Consider the following 22,048-nt stretch of genomic DNA (forward strand, 5'->3'; position numbering starts at 1 on the left):
GAAGCATTGCAAAGGTGAGTATTACTATCTCAGGGATGGGTGGGCTTTAAAGAAGCCTGTCAGATCGCAATGAATGGTCAAAGTCACAGGGTCTCCTTAATTACCAGACTATCCACACTCAGATTCAGTGGATTCTTTTAAAATTCATTTTATTGAAGCTTTGAAAAATGTAAAGGCAATCTCCATTAAAATGCGTATTTCCACCTGGTGTGATTATTGACAAGCACATTGTGCTTTTTGTATATCTTATGGCCTACAATGATGAGATGTCCCCACCAGAATTCTAAGATTTGCCCAGCAACTGAAGTCATTAGAATGCTACAGTGATGGTGTTGTACTCTCCGGGGAATTCTTCGTAATACAGAAGACACATACAATTGGATAGTCCATCTGTGAGTGACCTTTCAACATAAGTTTTCAAAATAAGGAATTTTATTTAGCACTTTGATATATACCCAGAAATTAAATATTAGCTTAGTCTGGATTTGACGTTTAAAGGACTCACATCTCCATCCCTTGGGGACAAAATACATGTAGTATACATGTAGTAGTCCCATATAGCTATGTGCTTTGTAAGCCTAATTAGGAGGGTGGACAGGGCACCCTGTGGCCATCTGACAGCACAGGTAGCAAGGACATGGCTGTTTGATAAATGCTGCTTGTCTCGGCTCCAATCACTTGCCCACAAGTACTCAGAATACTCAGAACTGGACATACTGTATGCTACAGTTATCAATGTATCCTTCTTCTTCCTAGCTACCTTGTTGGAATGGCGGCGGGAGGGGGTGGATGGGGGCGTGTAGTGGAGAGGGTGCTCTGCCCAATCTCATAGCTTGGCTTACTAAGCACTGAGGAACATGCAGTACTTTGTGCTCGGGGAAACAGAACACTGGGAAAAATTGATGGGAAAAATGCCAGTTTAGCAAATAAATTGACCATAAAGGGTCCACGGCTGTCTGAGATAGTAGATAGAAGGAGCATAACTACTGGGGTTGCAGGAGTAGCAATTGCAACCCTATCCCATGCTCCAGGAGGCCCATATGGCTCCCCTGTACACCTGGATAGGAAGGGTGGCATATAGAGGAACCAATTCCCTCCATTTTTCTCCTTCAGCTGCTCAATGATAGCTTCCACTCCTCTCCAGGGGCTGCAGGGGGGAAATGGAGGGGATCAGTTCTTCAATATGCTGTCTTTACCACCCCTCCTATCCAAGTCCTGCTGCCCCAGGCCCCTGTGTACTCCCTTGGCCTTGCCTCAGTTCCCCACAGTGCTGCTGGCTTCCCCTGTCCCATCCCCCCCAGCTACTGCAGGGAAAGTGTCAGGATGGAGAGCAGGGAAGGGGCCAATAAATATGTAATTTACAGGCCTCTTCTTTTTCTGAATGGTCAGAGTCCATGACCTGTGGGACCATAATAAAGGGAGTAAAGGTCCATTGATCAGTGGGAAGGGCCCCGAGCCCAGAGGGAAAGCCAGGGGTCAGAAGGGCCCTTCATGGTTTCTTGCATCGGGGCCCTAAAGGTTCTAGTTATGCCTCTGGTGGATAGGATGGCAAATTTAGATGTAGTGGGTTGATTTATAAAGGATATGAAGGCTGTTCACCCTGTAGAACCAATTCTTATTAAAAAAATGTTGGATTTTTGCTTACATGTGATTGGTTGATAAAATTAAAACGGCCTTATCCACTAAGGTCAATGAACATTCAGTTTGATAAATAATCCCCCTCTATTCCTGTGGGAACACAACAGTGGCTCAGTAGCAAAATGGCCCTGGAAATGATCTGAAAATATTGCCAACTATAGCTAGGCTTGTGTGAATATGGTTTTCCATCGTCCTCTTCCTACAGGTGCCTCTTGGGTGAGCTCTGTATTTCTCTCCTCGGAAAGTTGAATGTGGGGTCAGAGGCTGTTCCTTGTAACCTCAGACTGAAATTCCAGATGCTTTTTTGAGACTCTGACTAGTCTAAGTTCATCAATTTCACAAAGCTGAGAATCAGCTCTGACTATGGCCCCGGCAGTGGCATTAATGCAGAACAAATTGAGACATATCCTCTGTGTAATTAGTTCCAGAATTTAAAAGATTTACTGTAAAATAATAGAAGGGGCTACAAATAACCGCTTAATTTTTTTATGGCTCAGCTCTATGGTGGAAATATATTGTGATGGCTGCATGCACACTGAAGGGGATTAGAGACCACTAAGTCATTTGTAAAACGCCCTATGCCTGGCTGCCTGACTCCATGCTGCAGAGATCAGTAATATGCACTTCATTACTGACACATACAAAGCTTGGTGCCAGCAAAAAGCATTACAGTCTTATTATACAATGTAGAATATCTGTGGTTAGAGTTCTTGTTTATCTATGAGGAAACATTCCAAACATCTGAATAATCAGAAAAAATCTGAATGTGACAAAATTGAATGTTCTCAGGTTAAATTCTCTTCAGATGGAAAATTATTCATTGAAAAAAATACAGTGTGAATGGGCAAAATACTGCACTATAGCCAGTAGATGTAGCTGAAGAGCACACTTATTTCCTGTGATACTCAGTGCCATCTAGTGGCCATAATGCAGCATTTTCCCAATTTACACTATTTTTTTAATTAATAACATTTGATCTGCAGAGAAAATAGCCTAAGAACATTCAATTTTGCCCTATTCACACAGAATGAATTCACATGCAGCTTCAATAGATGAACATCTATGTGATTTTCTTTTTATAATTACAGACCTAAGTATTAATTAAAGTGTATTTAAAGGTATTTTTTTGTTTTTTTGCATAGAGCGGGGAAAGGGTAGAACCCCTGGCAGGTTGTTTTTGCTATCTGTTATAATCACACTAGATGTTATCCCAAGTATGGCAATACCTGCCTGTAGTTTGCAAGTTCTCCCTGTACCTGTGTGGGTTTCCTACAGGTAGTCCGTTTTTTCCCCACACTCCAAAGACATATTGGTAGGTTAATTGTCCCTAGTATATGTATGTATGAATGTGCGTTTGGGACCTTAGATTGCAAGTTCCTTGAGGGCAGGGATTGATGTGAATGTACAATATATATGTAAAAAAGGACTGCATAAATTGATTCTGCTATATAAGTATCTGCAGTGAATAAAAAATGAAATAAAATAAGCAAAACAACTTTAAAGAGTTTTCTCAGATCTGTAGAAATATAATTAATAAATTAATGTTAAAGTTATATCTATCTATCTATCTATATATATATATATATATATATATACATATATATTTATTTATTTTTTAGGGATTAAAAAAATTAAAATGTTTACATTTTCTATGATGTATGAATAGACTGGTATAACTTGTTTTTTTTTTTAATTAGTAATGTGTAATGGAAATACATTGTCTTAAATATTTTTTGATAAATAAATATGTTCAAGGGGTAATGAAAAAAAACAAATCATTTAAACAATTTGAAACAAAACAATCAGAAAAACCTATTTGAAACCGTTTAAATACAATTTGACCAAAAACCAAAATAATTTCCCTTTAAAACATACAATACAGGTATAAACAATAAAAGTCATATCTAAAACATTTTTAGACACAGAAAATGTTAAAATAACATCTGTTAATTTGTATTAAAAAAAGACTTTACAGTTTCTCTGTATTATCTAGGGATTGTAGCCGTATTAGTACTGCTTGGATCTTGAAGAAGGGGACACTCCCCGAAAGCTTGTCCTCAAAATTGTATGTTAGTGCAAATAAAAAATGTATCACGGACAGTATTCAATTGTTCCTGTATTATCTAAAAACTGATTGGATGGTTGACCTAAAAAATACTCCCTTAGTAAATCAATCCCAAAGCTTTCAGATCTTATTAAAAAGCTGTTTTCTTTTTCACACCTGAACGGATAAGCTGAATTTCACAATTTAAAAAAAAAATCATCCTTATGGTCACTGTTTAACAGGCAATATTTAAATCTGCATAATTTAGCAACCTTTATACAACATAAGTAGATATGGTGGTGTAGCGCTAATACCATGTGATAATTGACATAAAAATAGTAATAAAGAACTCAATATAAAATGGGTGAATACACAAATTATATGAAAAAATATAGGTGTACAGTGGTGCACCTAATGTGTATCACAAAAACATGCCATCAAGATAGTGACTAAATATAAGTGATAGGTGATGTAAGTGAAACAAATATTAACCAACTATAAATACATGTGATCATAAATAAACAATATTCATAAATCATAGAGCACAAAGTCCCAAAAGGTAAGTGTGCACGCTAGACGGTGACAGATGGTCTGATGCACTTGAGCACGTATTAATTTTCACGGTCGAACATTGATTCATCACAGTTATACGTTTGGGACTTTGTGCTCTATGATTTATGAATATTGTCTATTTATGATCACATGTATTTATAGTTGGTTAATATTTGTTTCACTTACATCACCTATCACTTATATTTAGTCACTATCTTGATGGCATGTTTTTGGGATACACATTAGGTGCACCACTGTACACCTATATTTTTTCATATAATTTGTGTATTCACCCATTTAATATCAAATCCTTTATTAAATTATTTATGTCAATTATCACATGGTATTAGCGCTACACCACCATATCTACTTATGTTTCATCCATTCTAGTCTGGTTAGGTGTCAGCAGCTTCTTTGTTTTCATATCTTTGGCAGCGCATTAGTCCACCCCCCTTTATACAACATTATTTATTTATTTATTTCAGGTACTTATATAGCGCCATCAATTTATGCAGAGTTTTACATATATATTGTACATTCACATCAGTCCCTAACCCTCAAGGGGCGTACAATCTAAGGTCTCTAACTCACATTCATACATACACATACTATTTTTATTATTATACAGTATTTATAAAGCGCCAATAGTTCGCTCAGCGCTGTACATTACAGAGGGGGACAGAACATGTGACAGAACAATACCAATACAATGCAAAACATGAGGGGATTGAGGGCCCTGCTCTTTCGAGCTTACAATCTAGGAGATTGTACATACTAGGGCCAATTTGGACAGGAATCAATTCACCTACCAGCATGTCTTTGGAGGAAACTAGAGTACACGGAGGAAACCCACGCAAGCACAGGGAGAACATGCAAACTCCATGCAGGAGGTGCCATGGTCGGGAATCGAACCCATGACCCATTTACTGCAAGGCAGACGTGCTAACCACTATGTCACTGTGCCACCCATGATCATTATTTTACTAATAATAAAATAGGATGCCTGAGATTTTTTTTCCAAAGACTTTCTAAAGAGAAAGAAGGAAAAAACACCCCTACAAAGTCTACATTTAAGGGCAGATTCACACCAGGGGCGGACTGACCATTTGGAAACTAAGGGCCCAGGGTCAGTAGTGGCCCCATGAGATGCCCCTGGTACCTTTTTCATAGGCTTTTTTGAGTTTGGGCAAGGACACAGGGGCCCCATGATCCCCTATTGCCCGAGGGCCCCATGAGTTGTCAGCCTGCCCGATTCACACCATTGCTTTTCGGAAATGATTGAATAACAACCCAGTGCAGCTACACAAGGCACATGCACTGCAATATTTATTACGAAAACTTGACAAGAGATTCACAAAGCTAGCAACATCACAGACTGTGCTTTGCTACTGGCTTAGCAAATGGAGGAAGCAGTGGCTGTATCTATATTCTTTTGTTCAGGTTCTTTTCCCTTTATTTTAATTTTGTGTCACTCCTATCCTAGGGTGACAACACTCACTCACTGTACTTTGGCACTATGGCATTGTAGTAACGCACTATAAACGCCTCCTTACTGCAATATGCGGCAACACATGTATGCACTGCTACGATGTGGTGCCATTCATCATGAACTGGAAACCAATGGACCTTGGCAATAGTCAGGAGGTGCAGTTTAGCTTGCTGCAATGTACAAACACTAATTGCAGTGCGCTCTGCTGGAAACAAATGGTACATGCAACTCAGTGTGTCGCAATGCATGTCAGTGCATTGTTGCATGTTGTGCTGTACTCCAAAGCATATCTATTGCAAGGTGCATTGGTGTACCACATAGTTGGGCTGTACAAGGTGAATATTCTCCCGCTGGCTGGGTGAAGTCTCCTCCCATAAACAGTGCCTGGTCCTACCCAGAATAGAGGCCTGTTGAGACAATGTTTTCCCCGGAGAGTATGCTTTTGTGCAAAGTGAGCCAAGATACATGGGTTCTAGGTCTCTGATCCCTCCTTCCATGTCTCGATGTTCTAAAGAAATCCTTGAAGGATTCGGAGGCTTAGATGAACCTGTTGGAGGGGGTGGATTAGAGGCATGCTACATACCGTATTTTTCGTCGTATAAGACGCACTTTTTCTTCCCCAAAACTGGGGGGAAAATGTCAGTGCGTCTTATGGGGCGAATATGGAGCGGCCGGTCCGGTATTTCCACCGCGGCCGTGTCCGAATACCGGGCCGGCCGCTCAGCTCTGCAGCGGGACCTTACCTGTTCCTCTATCCAGCGGCGTGCTGTCTTCCCGGCTTCTGTAGTGTGGGCACTGGGCATGACAGCCGGGTGCCAAGTGCGCATGCGCAAGAAGCGGTGCTTTTTGTGAATGGTAAGGCGGTACCTGGGACACATGACAGATCCCAGAAGCCGCCGGACCAATCACAAAGCGCAAGTGCTTCTCGCTCATGCGCACTGGGCACCCGGCTGTCATGCCGAGCGCCATTACAGAAGCCGGGAAGACAGCGCGCGGCTGGATCGAGGAACAGGTAAGATCAAACAAAAACGCTGCGGAAGTAAGAGCGGGTACCTGTCAAATTCAGGTACCCGCTCCCCACCTCCCCAAAGGTCAGCAGTCATCTGTACTGTCCGCAGTCTCTGGTCATCCCTGTGCTGTCCGCAGTCTCTGGTCATCCCTGTGCTGTCCGCAGTCTCTGGTCATCCCTGTACTGTCCGCAGTCTCTGGTCATCCCTGTGCTGTCCGCAGTCTCTGGTCATCCCTGTGCTGTCCGCAGTCTCTGGTCATCCCTGTACTGTCCGCAGTCTCTGGTCATCCCTGTACTGTCCGCAGTCTCTGGTCATCCCTGTGCTGTCCGCAGTCTCTGGTCATCCCTGTGCTGTCCGCAGTCTCTGGTCATCCCTGTGCTGTCCGCAGTCTCTGCTCATCCCTGTACTGTCCGCAGTCTCTGGTCATCTCCTGTACTGTGTCTGCAGTCCATTAGTTCAGAATTTTTTTTTTCCTGTTTTCTGCCTCTAAAACCTAGGTGCGTCTTATGGTCAGGTGCGTCTTATACGGCGAAAAATACGGTACATAATATTTCACTGACAGTATGAATTAAAAATGTACAGATCTAAAGTGCTACATCCCTATCATATCAATATCCTACCCTACAAAACTCTAGAAAATTGGGACTTTTGAGGCAAAACATACCACCATTAAAATACAGTATATCAGAATGTTTATTCATATACATTAAAATAGCAAGGGTACATTGGCTGACCAGTATATCCATAAAACAAGCATAATAGCGCATAAGAACACTCTCAGTGCTGTACTAACAAATTGTCAGATGACTTTAAGCTATACAGACCTTTTTATAGTCGTGTAGCTCAACGCGTTTCTTGGACTTGGTCCACTACTTCAGGACAAATAGGAACTCTCGATAATCTATATTCGAAGTGAGAATATTACAATTACAATAAGGTTTTAACATCAAAAACATATCCGGTTTCATTACACACCATCTTGCCACAAAGTAAAGGTCCCCCAATGGAACTGAAGGAGCAGGAGAGTCCTCACCCAAAACCCCCGCAAGACCCCCCACCTAGGAGAAACCCAACACCTAGGAGAAACAAGTCCTAACAAAGCTTCATGAATGTCCCTAAGATAAACAAGACTGCAGGCTGGATACAGATCGTGATTATATTTACTATGATATATCTTTTCCTTCCATATCAAACTTTTCCCCTGTCCATACAGACCCTATACAGAACCATACAAGGCCTCTATCATCCAATGACTGGACCCTATACAGAACCATACAAGGCCTCTATCATCCAATGACTGGACCCTATACAGAACCATACAAGGCCTCTATCATCCAATGACTGGACCCTATACAGAACCATACAAGGCCTCTATCATCCAATGACTGGACCCTATACAGAACCATACAAGGCCTCTATCATCCAATGACTGGACCCTATACAGAACCATACAAGGCCTCTATCATCCAATGACTGGCTTATCTCCTATACTGTTGGCAAAAAAGAAAGGGGGATAAAAAAATATACCCGTATTTTCCGGCGTATAAAACGACTTTTCAACCCTCTTCTGAACAGTCGGGGGTCGTCTTATACGCCGGTAAACGGCGAGCCGGTGTCAGGGGGGCGGCCCCTCTGCCCTCCTCCAACGGACACTAAGTACAGGGGTGGGCAGAGGGGCTGCTGTACCTTACCTGGCTCCGGTCCCGGTCCCGGTCCCACGACGATCCGGTACAGGAAGCGCGGCCGCTCCTTCTTTCAGTTCGGTCGCTCGTTGGTCGCGCGGCCGCTCGGCTCCGCCTCCTCACCGGTGATTGGGCGTCAGCACTGGAAAGGCACACAGGCGACCAATTACCGGCGAGGAGGCGGAGCCGAGCGGAATCGAGCCGCGAAAATCGAGCGGCCGAACTGAAAGAAGGAGAAGCCGCTCCTCTCCCCCACTGACACCAACGATGATGCACTGTTCTCCCCCACTGACACCAACGATGATGCACTGTTCTCCCCCACTGACACCAACGATGGGGCACTGTTCTCCCCCACTGACACCAACGATGGGGCACTGTTCTCCCCCACTGACACCAACGATGAGGCACTGTTCCTCTCCACTGACACCAACGATGAGGCACTGTTCTCCCCCACTGACACCAACGATGGGGCACTGTTCTCCCCCACTGACACCAACGATGGGGCACTGTTCCTCCCCCACTGACACCAACGATGAGGCACTGTTCCTCCTCTCCACTGACACCAACGATGAGGCACTGTTCTCCCGACTGATACCAATGACGGGGCACTATTCTCCCCACTGATACCAACGATAGGGCACTATTCCTCCCACTGACACCAATGATGGGGCACTATTCCTCCCACTGACACCAATGATGGGGCACTATTCCTTCCACTGATACCAATGATGGGACACTATTCCTCCCACTGACACCAATGATGGGGCACTATTCCTTCCACTGATACCAATGATGGGGCACTATTCCTCCCACTGACACCAATGATGGGACACTATTCCTCCCACTGATACCAATGATGGGACACTATTCTCCCCACTGATACCAATGATGGGGCACTATTCTCCCCACTGATACCAATGATGGGGCACTATTCCTCCCACTGACACCAACGATGGGGCACTGTTCTCCCCCACTGACACCAACGATGAGGCACTGTTCCTCCTCTCCACTGACACCAACGATGAGGCACTGTTCTCCCCCACTGACACCAACGATGGGGCACTGTTCTCCCCCACTGACACCAACGATGGGGCACTGTTCCTCCCCCACTGACACCAACGATGAGGCACTGTTCCTCCTCTCCACTGACACCAACGATGAGGCACTGTTCTCCCGACTGATACCAATGATGGGGCACTATTCTCCCCACTGATACCAACGATGGGGCACTATTCCTCCCACTGACACCAATGATGGGGCACTATTCCTCCTCCCCACTGATACCAACGATGAGGCACTGTTCCTCCTCTCCACTGACACCAACGATGATGCACTGTTCTCCCCCACTGACACCAACGATGGGGCACTGTTCTCCCCCACTGACACCAACGATGGGGCACTGTTCTCCCCCACTGACACCAACGATGAGGCACTGTTCCTCCTCTCCACTGACACCAATGATGAGGCACTGTTCTCCCCCACTGACACCAACGATGGGGCACTGTTCTCCCCCACTGACACCAACGATGGGGCACTGTTCCTCCCCCACTGACACCAACGATGAGGCACTGTTCCTCCTCTCCACTGACACCAACGATGAGGCACTGTTCTCCCGACTGATACCAATGACGGGGCACTATTCTCCCCACTGATACCAACGATAGGGCACTATTCCTCCCACTGACACCAATGATGGGGCACTATTCCTCCCACTGACACCAATGATGGGGCACTATTCCTTCCACTGATACCAATGATGGGACACTATTCCTCCCACTGACACCAATGATGGGGCACTATTCCTTCCACTGATACCAATGATGGGGCACTATTCCTCCCACTGACACCAATGATGGGACACTATTCCTCCCACTGATACCAATGATGGGACACTATTCTCCCCACTGATACCAATGATGGGGCACTATTCTCCCCACTGATACCAATGATGGGGCACTATTCCTCCCACTGACACCAACGATGGGGCACTGTTCTCCCCCACTGACACCAACGATGAGGCACTGCTCCTCCTCTCCACTGACACCAACGATGAGGCACTGTTCTCCCCCACTGACACCAACGATGGGGCACTGTTCTCCCCCACTGACACCAACGATGGGGCACTGTTCCTCCCCCACTGACACCAACGATGAGGCACTGTTCCTCCTCTCCACTGACACCAACGATGAGGCACTGTTCTCCCGACTGATACCAATGATGGGGCACTATTCTCCCCACTGATACCAACGATGGGGCACTATTCCTCCCACTGACACCAATGATGGGGCACTATTCCTCCTCCCCACTGATACCAATGATGGGACACTATTCTCCCCACTGATACCAATGATGGGGCACTATTCTCCCCACTGATACCAATGATGGGGCACTATTCCTCCCACTGATACCAATGATGGGGCACTATTCCTTCCACTGATACCAATGATGGGGCACTATTCCTCCCACTGATACCAATGATGGGGCACTATTCCTCCTCCCCACTGACACCAATGATGGGGCACTATTCCTCCTCCCCACTGATACCAATGATGGGACACTATTCCTCCCACTGATACCAATGATGGGACACTATTCCTCCCACTGATACCAATGATGGGGCACTATTCCTCCCACTGATACCAATGATGGGGCACTATTCCTCCCACTGATACCAATGATGGGGCACTATTCCTCCTCCCCACTGACACCAATGATGGGGCACTATTCCTCCTCCCCACTGATACCAATGATGGGACACTATTCTCCCCACTGATACCAATGATGGGGCACTATTCTCCCCACTGATACCAATGATGGGACACTATTCCTCCCACTGACACCAATGATGGGGCACTATTCCTCCCCCACTGACACCAACGATGGGGCACTATTCCTCCTTCCCACTGACACCAATGATGGGGCACTATTCTCCCCACTGATACCAATGATGGGACACTATTCTCCCTACTGATACCAATGATGGGACACTATTCTCCCCACTGATACCAATGATGGGGCACTATTCTCCCCACTGATACCAATGATGGGACACTATTCCTTCCACTGATACCAATGATGGGGCAGTATTCCTCCCACTGACACCAATGATGGGGCGCAATTCCTCCCACTGACACCAATGATGGGGCACTATTCCTCCCACTGACACCAATGATGGGGCACTATTCCCCCCACTGACACCAACGATGAGGCACTGTTCTCCCGACTGATACCAATGATGGGGCACTATTCTCCCCACTGATACCAACGATGGGGCACTATTCCTCCTCCCCACTGACACCAATGATGGGGCACTATTCCTCCCCCACTGACACCAATGATGGGGCACTATTCCTCCTCCCCACTGACACCAATGATGGGGCACTATTCCTCCCCCACTGACACCAATGATGGGGCACTATTCCTCCTCCCCATTGACACCAATGATGGGGTACTATTCTCCCCACTGATACCAATGATGGGACACTATTCCTTCCACTGATACCAATGATGGGGCGCTATTCCTCCCACTGACACCAATGATGGGGCGCAATTCCTCCCACTGACACCAATGATGGGGCGCAATTCCTGCCACTGATACCAATGATGGGGCGCTATTCCTCCCACTGACACCAATGATGGGGTGCTATTCCTCCCACTGACACCAATGATGGAGCACTATTCCTCCCACTGACACTAATGATGGGACACTATTCCTCCCACTGACACCAATGATGGGGCACGATTCTTCCCACTAACTAATGATGGGGCACTATTCCTCCCACTGACACTAATGATGGGACACTATTCCTCACACACTGACACTAATGATGGGGCACCATCATTGGTGTCAGTGGGAGGAATAGTGTCCCATCATTGGTATCAGTGGGGGGAATAGTGCCCCATCATTGGTGTCAGTGGATGAAATAGTGCCCCATCATTGGTGTCAGTGGGAGGAATAGTGTCTCATCATTGGTATCAGTGGGAGGAATAGTGCCCCATCATTGGTGTCAGTGGATGAAATAGTGCCCCATCATTGGTGTCAGTGAGAGGAGTAGTGTCTCATCATTGGTATCAGTGGGAGGAATCCTGCCCCATCATTGGTGTCAGAGCGAGGAATCGTGCCCCATCATTGGTGTCAGTGGGAGGAATCGTGCCCCATCATTGGTGTCAGTGGGAGGAATCGTGCCCCATCATTGGTGTCAGTGGGAGGAATCCTGCCCCATCATTGGTGTCAGTGGGAGGAATCCTGCCCCATCATTGGTGTCAGTGGGAGGAATAGCACCCCATCATTGGAATACCATACTGAAATAGCATACCATATTGAAATCAAATCTGATGTTTTTTCATTTTTATTTGGTGTGCATTGGAAGAGGGGTAGTATTATACGGCGAGTATAGCTCAAACCCTATATTTTAACAGGAAAAATAGGGGGTCGTCTTATACGCCGGAAAATACGGTATATCCTTCATCTACGTTAGAGTACATAAACCTAAACATTTTAAAAATATTTTAATGGTTGTACCTCAAAAGTCTCCATTTTCTAAATTATGTAGGGTAGGTCACCGACTAAATGACTGAATGGCTTCCATTTTTTATGATAACATTTAGTTAAAAGTTAAAAAAGGGGCTCCAGGTAACCTAGCACATAATGTTTAATATGATTTTTTTTATATATGTACCAAATTGGGTTATTTATATGGTTAGATTTAATAAAAAAAACAGATTTTTTCTTTTTAGTCTGCAAGGTAGTGGTCCTTGAAGATGAGTAATGAGAAAAACCCTCAGGGGTTTCTGCCAAAAAAAAAAAAGGGAAGAAGAGGAGAGATTTGAGAGCCCTATAGTGTAGTTTCTTACTGGTGGTATTTGGTGTACTACAAGGTAGAACCTGATCAAAATCAATATAACTTACATTTGTTGAGGCTGCGAGTCACCAAAAAATTGGTAAAATCAACTTTCTAAGAGTGCTATTTGGAGAATGCTCCTGTCTCTACGTAGGGTAAAAGAGGTCGCTCTTGATGCCTAGGAGAACCAAATCGTAGGTCCTCTTCAAGGACACTGGAATGGCGTCTGGAACTATTTACACTTCCCGACCGGCCATTGCATATAAACGGCCGGACTGTGGCAGTGCAGGGTCCGGTGGCCGTTTATGAACGGCCTCCCCGCACCCTGCTTGTGCGCACTCCGTGGGAGCACGCAGCACCGCGATCAGGTGCCCGCTGTGTCCTCCGGACACAGTTAAACACCGATCGTCAAACGGGACCTCTGTACGAGGTCCCGATCATGTGATCACTGATTGGCCAATCAGTGATCACATGCAAAGTAGTAAGCAAGATGTCACTTGTGACATCATGGCTTACTACGTGTGAAATCTGTGAATGATCACAGTGGTCACATGGTACAAGGCTATTCACAACAGCCTTGTACCATGTGACAAGGTGTGACCAATCACTGCTCACTCAGTACTTCTCAATGAGTGCAGGAATGCACACAGAGAGAAAGAGAAATTATTGCTTTTACATCCTATATGGGTGTAAAAGCAATCAGTGTAAAAAAAAAAAAAAAAATCATCACCCACCACAAGTAGTACAGTGTCACCATGGTGACACTGTACTGCTAGGGTGACAGTATGTAAAAAAAAATAAAAAATAATAATATAAAAAAATAAAATAAAAATGTAAAAAAAATGTTTAAAAATTATAATTTTTGGTTATAAACTAATTTGTGTTTTTTTTTGTTTTTTTACTAAAAAGATAACGGAATAAATTTTGGCAAAGATTTATGATGAAATATTATTTATTTGCAAAATTTTATAAAAAAACACTTTTTGGACTTTTTCATTTACATAGCAAAAAAAATTAAAATCCCAGCGGTGAATAAATACCACCAAAATAAAGCTGTATCTGTCTCAAAAAAATGGTAAAAAATTAATCTGGGTACAGTGTTGCATGACAGCGCAATTGTCATTCAAAGTGTGATAGCGCTGAAAGCTGAAAATTGCCCTGGTCAGGAAGGGGGTAAAAGTGTCCGGTCTGGAAGTGGTTAAAAAAAAACATTGATAACCAATGTGGCAGAGGCACCCATAATTTCATAGATAAAAATCCATATAAATGATAAGTATATTTGGTAAATCAACCATTTTTATTTTTGTATTGTATTTAGAGATGACCCCCCCATTCAGGAGAAGAAAAAAAAAACTTTTTTTTAGGAGATCTGAATACAGCCCAAGGGAAGTTTCTCTCTCTTGTGCCCATAGAAAGGGCGCATCTCACTTAGAAATAGTCTAATGTAAATGTTTATAGAATAAATAAATAAGTAAACAAAATAAATTAATACATAAATATATATTGTAGCAAGTCATATGTCAACTTATTCTGAACCTAGTAATAAAGGAGATTTTTTTTTCAATATTCCTATTAAAAAAAAATATTTGACAAGAAAGGCTTTTGATATTAAAATCTTTTACTTTAATAAATAAATATATAAGTAAATAATTTATACATACAAATTGTAAACCAAAAAGATTTAAAGATTTTTCATACAGATGATAAGAATTATATTTATCCTTCTTCAAATAAATGGACAGTACAAGCAAACAGATTTTTTTGTTGCTAAATTCCTGCCAAACATTTCACATTACTAAAATCCCAGCATGATACACAGCTACTATTGCCATCCATAGCATAACCATTCAAGGTACTGTTTTCTTTCTGGTCCACGGGCTTTATCAGGTTTTTCTTTCCTTTATCTGTAAGTTCTCAGAAAAAAGAGAAACATCAAAGGCACCCAGCTGATAATAGTGTATCCACATGAAAAAGCATTGTCCATCCCGATACATCAATTTGACAAAGTGAAAATGTTTGTACTAATCTTAAAGTAAAGCTGTCACAAACCTGAGCATATAAACAGAGTATATGATTATAAAATACATAAGCACAGGTTAGCTAATTCAAGTATATTCCACCTTTGCAGTAAAATTTGAGAATCCCCACTATATGTTTGTTATATGTTCTCATGCACAAAACTTACCTAAAAATATTTTTAGAAAATATTTTTTACCCTTCTAGTTGTTTCTTTGTAGCATGATTATATATAGGACTCTATAGACAGCTTGTATTGTTAAGAATAGTTTGTGTAGCACTACCCCTAGAGAAGCTGCTGAATTGTTTTTTAGATATTTCTGAACACCTGAAGATTACACACCTCGCTCACCCAGCATTTACCAACATACCTTGAGGTATTTCAAAGAATTTATTACTCCAGGCATAGCCTAAAAAAGAAAGGATTAGTGAGTATATTATACAATCAATAAGACAGTAATGTAATAATGAGAGAGATTGCTAAACATTAAGTATTCAGATTAATAGTAATTAATTGAACTGAACCTAACCTCTTTTAACAGTCCTCATTTCATCACACTGGCCAGTGATTGATAAAATAAAGAAAACTGATGGCCGGCAATGTTGGGGCCCTTGAAGAAAGCACAACAGTTCCCAGCAGACAACAGATTAACTTGTGCTATGTTAGACTCTTACCAGACACTGGGTGCCCTCTCCGGACTCTGGACATGCTCTGATTTAGTAAAAGTCAAGTTCAAGTCAGACAGAAATATAAGATGCTGTGATTTCTCTTTTTCAATCTGGTTGAGACCGTCCTTCTTTTCCTTCCTTACAAGTACTAGGGGTGCTCTCTAGTGCAGTATGATCACAGCAGGCCTCCACATCACACCTCGCGCCTCCAGGAAGAAAGTTCCCAGTCTCTGAGGCAAGGTCCTGTGCGATGAGCAGTCTCTTTGTTTCTCTAAGGCCTCACCCAATTGTGGTCAGCTATGGCAAGGTTCTGTTCAGCCAGCAGCCCAGTCACCTTATTTTCACGCCTCCTAGCTTTGTGGCTGTCCCCTCTTTTCCTCTCAGCAGCCTGCAAGCACATACACATCCCTTGCTTTGTTGCATCAGCTAATCACCATCCTCCAAGATCAAGCCAGACCCAGCCAAGATGGCTACCCCTGCACTAGAGACAATCCATTGTCAAGCATTGCAAAGTGGTCTCCTTAAAGAAGGCTGCAGTTCTTTCACATTAATGAATATTCAGTTTGATCCTGTCCACCCTACAGAAGGATAATACAGCAGCAACACAGGAAGACGTTCCTCAGCAGTTATCAGATACTGTCCAGTATGTACAATGTGCAATTAGAGGATGGGTTGATTTAAACCTTCATAACCATACCACCCAAGCCTTGAGATTGTTACCTCTTTGTTAGGATAGACAGTGTACCCATCTGGTTTACAACTGATAATAAGAGTCTACTAGCACAGTACAGACAGGGATAGTTATGGTAACCATAACTACCCCGCCCCCTCTATAACATTACACAGAAGAGGAATGCTAAAAAGGTTTGTTCAGCAAGTAAAAAGAAAGTTAAAAGATGAGCAGCAATTTTTAGTGCTATGTGAATGAAAACATCTAACAAATATAAAGTAGCTGCTATCCCAATCTGTATGAAAAAGTGGGAATACACTTTAAAATGTATTTAAACCCTAAAAATGATCCATACTCGTGTTCCCTTTTTACTGTGTTAAATATACAATTGGTTTATCTTTTTGGAAAATGCATACAAACATTTGTGGATCCCGCCAGAAATCTTCTGAACTAACTCAGCAGTGACCCTGGTATCAGTTCTACACAGTTTCCCTCTGTGGACTACAGAGCACCTATGGTATGAAGAAGATGAAAGGGGGAGGAGTTCTGTAGTCCTGTCCTAAAGTGACAATGCTGCTTGTCCTTAGATACAGTACAGTGACAGTGTTGTCACCCCAGGACAGGAAGGGTGTTACAGACATCTGGCATCTTCAGTGTTGGCACCTGGCTGTGACAGCTTGTGGCTTCACAGCTGGGTGCCTATTGCGCATACACAGGTAGTGCTGTGCTTTGTGAATGATCCCATAACTTCTGGGACCTGTTACGTGTCCCAAAAAACTACGAGGAGGGAGGTGAGAGGACAACTTCTGCCCCCGATCGCCTATGCGATTGCAGTGGAAGTGGGAACGGGTACCTGTCAAATTCAGGTAACCCCTCCCCCCACTCTCCAAAGGTGTCAATCCTTAATGGGAACAAAGCCTTAGGGCTCATGTACACTGCAGCTGATAAACTGATGTTCAGGAGCTGTTCAGCGTTTTTTCCAGCAGACCCTGAACTCTCCCTAATGTTTTCCTATGTGTCCATGTACACATAGTTGTTTACAGTCGTTTACAGGCAGTTGAGTTTACATTAGTTTTTTTGAACGCACCAAAATTGCATTCAGTAGATTTTACCGGCGTTTCAAACAGCAAACGCTTGTAAACGTGGTTAACCGCATTTATAAGCATTTGCGTATAGAAGCGTTTTTTGACTGGTTTATATCCAGATGCTGTCCAGAGCCTTTTTTAATCATCAGAAATGCATGCACAGCGTTTTCCATGTATTCAAATGGACCCGGTACACCAGCGCAGTCAGTTCCAGGTTTCGCATAAAGGAAAAATTGGTAGAACGCGCCGCATTATGCTCATGATGGGATCCATAGTGAATACAACCAGAAAAGACAGGTCATCTGAACACATACTGCTCTCTCTGCTATTTACTATTTTTCAGTGCATTCTGGGCATTTTGGAAGGTCTCCTTAGGTTATCTTTTAAAAAAGCTTCTAAACACAAATGCTCATAAATGCGGTTAAACGCGGTATGCAAACGTGGCTAACCTGATGTTTTTTAACCTACGTTTTCCAGCAGTCAGTTTCCATTGTACTTGAGCCCCATGTACTTGAGCCCTTAATTGGAATTTACCCTTTTTGTGGAGCTCCGCTTTAACAAAAGTCCTTGGCTGTCCGAAAAGAACACTAAAGTAAGATTAAAGTTTTCTATTGAACATAGGCAAAGCCCAGGTCTTCAGGAACAACGTGCTGAAAACTGGTCAATCAAATTAGAGTTGTTGGGTCACAGTAATAGTAGACATGTCTGCCACAAATCATATCTATTTCTGGAGAAAACACTACTAACAACTGTGAAGCACAGTGGTGGAAATGTTATGGTTTGGGATTGCTTTACTGCTGGGACCTGGGCAGTTTGCAGTCATCAAGTCATCTATACATTCTGAATTTTATCAAAGTGTGCTTGATGAGAATTTAAGGCAATCTGTCCAAAAGGTGAAGTTCAACTGGTAATGAATCTTTCAGCACAATAATGAGATCTGTACAACACTCACAAATCTATCAATAAATGGCTAAAAAAGAAGAAATTGAAGATCATGCACTGACTTTTTCAAAGCCCTGACAAATTTCTGATGAATTTTGTATGACAAATTTGAAAAGGGAAATTCATGCAAAAAACCCACAAAAAAATATGGTGCTGAAGGAAATTTTAACAAATGTTAAAAAATAACTCAATGTCAGATTCTGGTGGGCAGTTCTACAAATTGCCTACAAGAATCATTTCTTCTACAGGGGGAAATACCAGCTTCTGATGCCAAGGGTGTCCTTACTTTTTCAACAGCACACCATTACAACTATTGATATTTTTGCATAAGCGAGTACAAAAGGCAAATTTTTCTTGTGTTCCTTATTCAAGTATATCATCTTGTTTTGTGGATACTGTTCAAATAAAGATATATATTGCTTGCCTGTTCAAATAGGTTAACCACTTGCCTACCAGGCACTTATACCCCCTTCCTTACCAGGCCAATTTTCAGCTTTCAGCGCTGCCGCACTTTGATTGACAATTGCGCGGTCATGCAACATTGTACCCATATGAAATTTTAATAATTTTTTTCTCACAAATAGAGCTTTCTTTTGGTGGTATTTAATCGCCACTGGGCGCTTTACTTTTTGCGCTATAAATAAAAAAATTGCAAAAAATTTGAAAAAAAAAAAAAGTTTCTTTGTTTCTTTTATAAAATTTTTCAAACAGGTATTTTTTCTCCTTCACTGATGTGCGTTGATGAGGCAGCACTGATGGGCACTGATAGGCGGCACTGATGGGCACTGATAGGCAGCACTAAAGGGCACTGATAGGCAGTACTAATGAGGTGGCACGGATAGGCGGCACTGATAGACAGCACTAATTAGGGGTCACGGATAGGCGGCACTAATATGCAGCACTGATAGGCGGCACCGATAGGTGACACTGATTATGGGTACTGATAGACGGCACTGACTGGCATCACTGCTGGGCACTGACTGGCGGCACTGACTGGCACAACCCCTGGGCACTGACTGGTGGCACTGACTGGCAGCACTGCTGGGCTGCACTGGTGGGTGGCACTGGTGGGCAGCACTGGTGGGTGGGCACAGGTGGGTGGCACTGGTGGGTGGGCACAGGTGGGTGGCACTGCTGGGCACATGTAGGTGGCACTTCTGGGCACAGGTAGGTGGCACTGCAGAGTGGCACAGGTGGGTGCACTGCTGGGCACAGGTGAGCGCACTGCTGGGCGGAACTTGCGGGTGGCACTGCTGGGCACCGATCATCAGGGCACTAATCATCAGTGCCCTGATGATCGGTGCCGATCCCCGCTCTGACAACTGCCGGTTCTCGGCAGTACTTTCCTCACGATCTGACAGCGTGAGGAAAGTGCAGCCGAGAACCGGCACTTGCATTTCCCTGTGATCACCGTGTCATTGGACACCGCTGATCACATGGTAAAAGGCCGCTGTTATTGGCCTTTTACCACATCACGTGATCAGCTGTGTCCGTAGGACACAGCAATCACGGAGATCGCCGGGTGCGTGCCCCCTGGGGCGCGCAGGAGAGCGCGTTCTGGGAGGACGTGATATGACGTCCACCCAGAACTGGCCGGCCGCAGTGAAGCCATCATTCGGCTATCTGCGGTCGGCAGCTGGTTAAAAAAGTAATTTTTGTTTCTGTGGGGCATACTTAATTTTTTACATGGCTGTGAGTCAAGCTTTCCTCTTTTTTCTTTCTTACCCCTTGATTTTTAAAAATCTACATTTTAAAATATATGCATTAGATTTTTTTTTAACATATAAAAATTTTGTTTTAACATATAGTTTTACATATATTTGTAAATGCATTCCAAAAATGTAGATTTGTATTTTTAAAGACACACAGTATATTTGAAATGCATTTTTAAAAATATTTTTCATATATTTTGTAATAAAAACACATTTCAACATGCAGTGTGTATATACTCTCTTATATTGTAAAGCGCTGCGCAAACTGTTGGCGCTATTTAAATTCTGTATAGTAATATAATAATAATAATAAAAAAAAATATATATATATATAAATATATTGAATATGGCCAAACTTGTAGTATTTCAAATATATGTCAATATATTTGGGAAGAATATTTTTAAAATATATTTCAATTATATTTTTCTTTCATGTGGGTGGCAGGACCCATAGTTTTGTGAACCTATTTGCTCATGCTACAGTTCACACTTACTGTACATGGTGGACATGGAGAAGTGCAGCATGGCTAATCAGGGATGATAGTCAAGGGGATTGCCCCCTCTCCCTTGTCCAGTTGCCTTTCGTCTCATCCACCCACTGACCCTGTTACCCATACCACACCACACACACTACTGCTGGAAGAATGTTAAATCTGCAATATATGACTTACTGCTCACTGTACACCATTTATGAATTTTCTTCACTTTTTCAAAACATGCTTCTTTATAGAAAAAAAGTATAAATAAAGGTAGGTGAAAAAGAGATTCATATGATGAATACTAATATTGCAGATATTCAGCCCATACAGTTTCCAGACACAATATATTTCCTTATAATGATTAAAGTGATAGCAAAGGAAATTTTCTTGGTCTTAAAATATAAAACATGTTATACTTACCTGATCTGTGTAATAATATTGAATTGAACGGTCCCTTATCTTCTCTTTGGCAGTCCCCTTTTCCGCCCCTTCCTAAACCAGGTACCTCCTTAGCATACCAGGCGCAAAGATTGCACCTGTGTGAATGCGCTCCCAACTTGGGCTGTGTGTGTCACAGGAGTTTGAGTGACAGCAGTAGGAGTCTATGGCTCTCGCTGCTCTCAGTGACTGCTATGGGACCAGGAAGAGAAGAGAGCAGTGGTGCAGCTGGCACAGCACTGAAATGGTTAGAGGAGCCAGGTAGGTGTTTAGGAACGAGGGGGGTTTACCGTAAATGTTTAGAACCACTTTAATGAGATAATTAATATTCTTTAAAGAAAGGTTGCAATAGATTAGGGCACTGGGCACATTCTCGGTGCTCCTTGCACTGTAATTATTGTACTGGCTTGATATATCAGAAGTTTTTTTCAGGGGATGAGCGGTATTTAGGAACAAAAGTTCTATCAGTGTTTACATGATTGCTTCAACTCCCCCACCTCATAACAATTTTAAATAATCATAAAGTCTATCTTTATCTTTCTGGATTTGTGCTATCCCAGATTTCAGTGGTCACTGTACAAGGGTCACATGGACATGCAATGCTTTCAGTTGGATATCCCAAAAAAGTCAGCAAAATCCACTGACTTTCATTTAGTTCCAGTTAAACACACAATTCACAGAAGGATAAGGAAATTTATTTTCAGCCACGTAGCTATAAGTTTAGAATCTCATTGTCTCCCAGCTAAAAATTGTGTTTTAGACCAATGGTCTCCAAACTGCA

General features: G+C 43.0%; 1 long non-coding RNA gene across 1 annotated transcript in view; it reads right to left on the reverse strand.

The window, feature by feature from the left end:
• LOC149465250 (uncharacterized) overlaps positions 1-7,636 on the reverse strand; it is a 55,289-nt gene extending 47,653 nt beyond the window's left edge. The window contains exon 1 of the long non-coding RNA XR_016312225.1: positions 7,558-7,636. This is a non-coding gene — a long non-coding RNA (uncharacterized LOC149465250). The remainder of the gene's footprint in view (positions 1-7,557) is intronic.
• Positions 7,637-22,048: the final 14,412 nt, after the last annotated feature.

This window comes from Staurois parvus, unplaced genomic scaffold (genome assembly GCF_062004578.1).
Source record: "Staurois parvus isolate SC_StPar_1 unplaced genomic scaffold, SC_StPar_1.0 ptg000138l, whole genome shotgun sequence".
NCBI lineage: Eukaryota > Metazoa > Chordata > Amphibia > Anura > Ranidae > Staurois > Staurois parvus.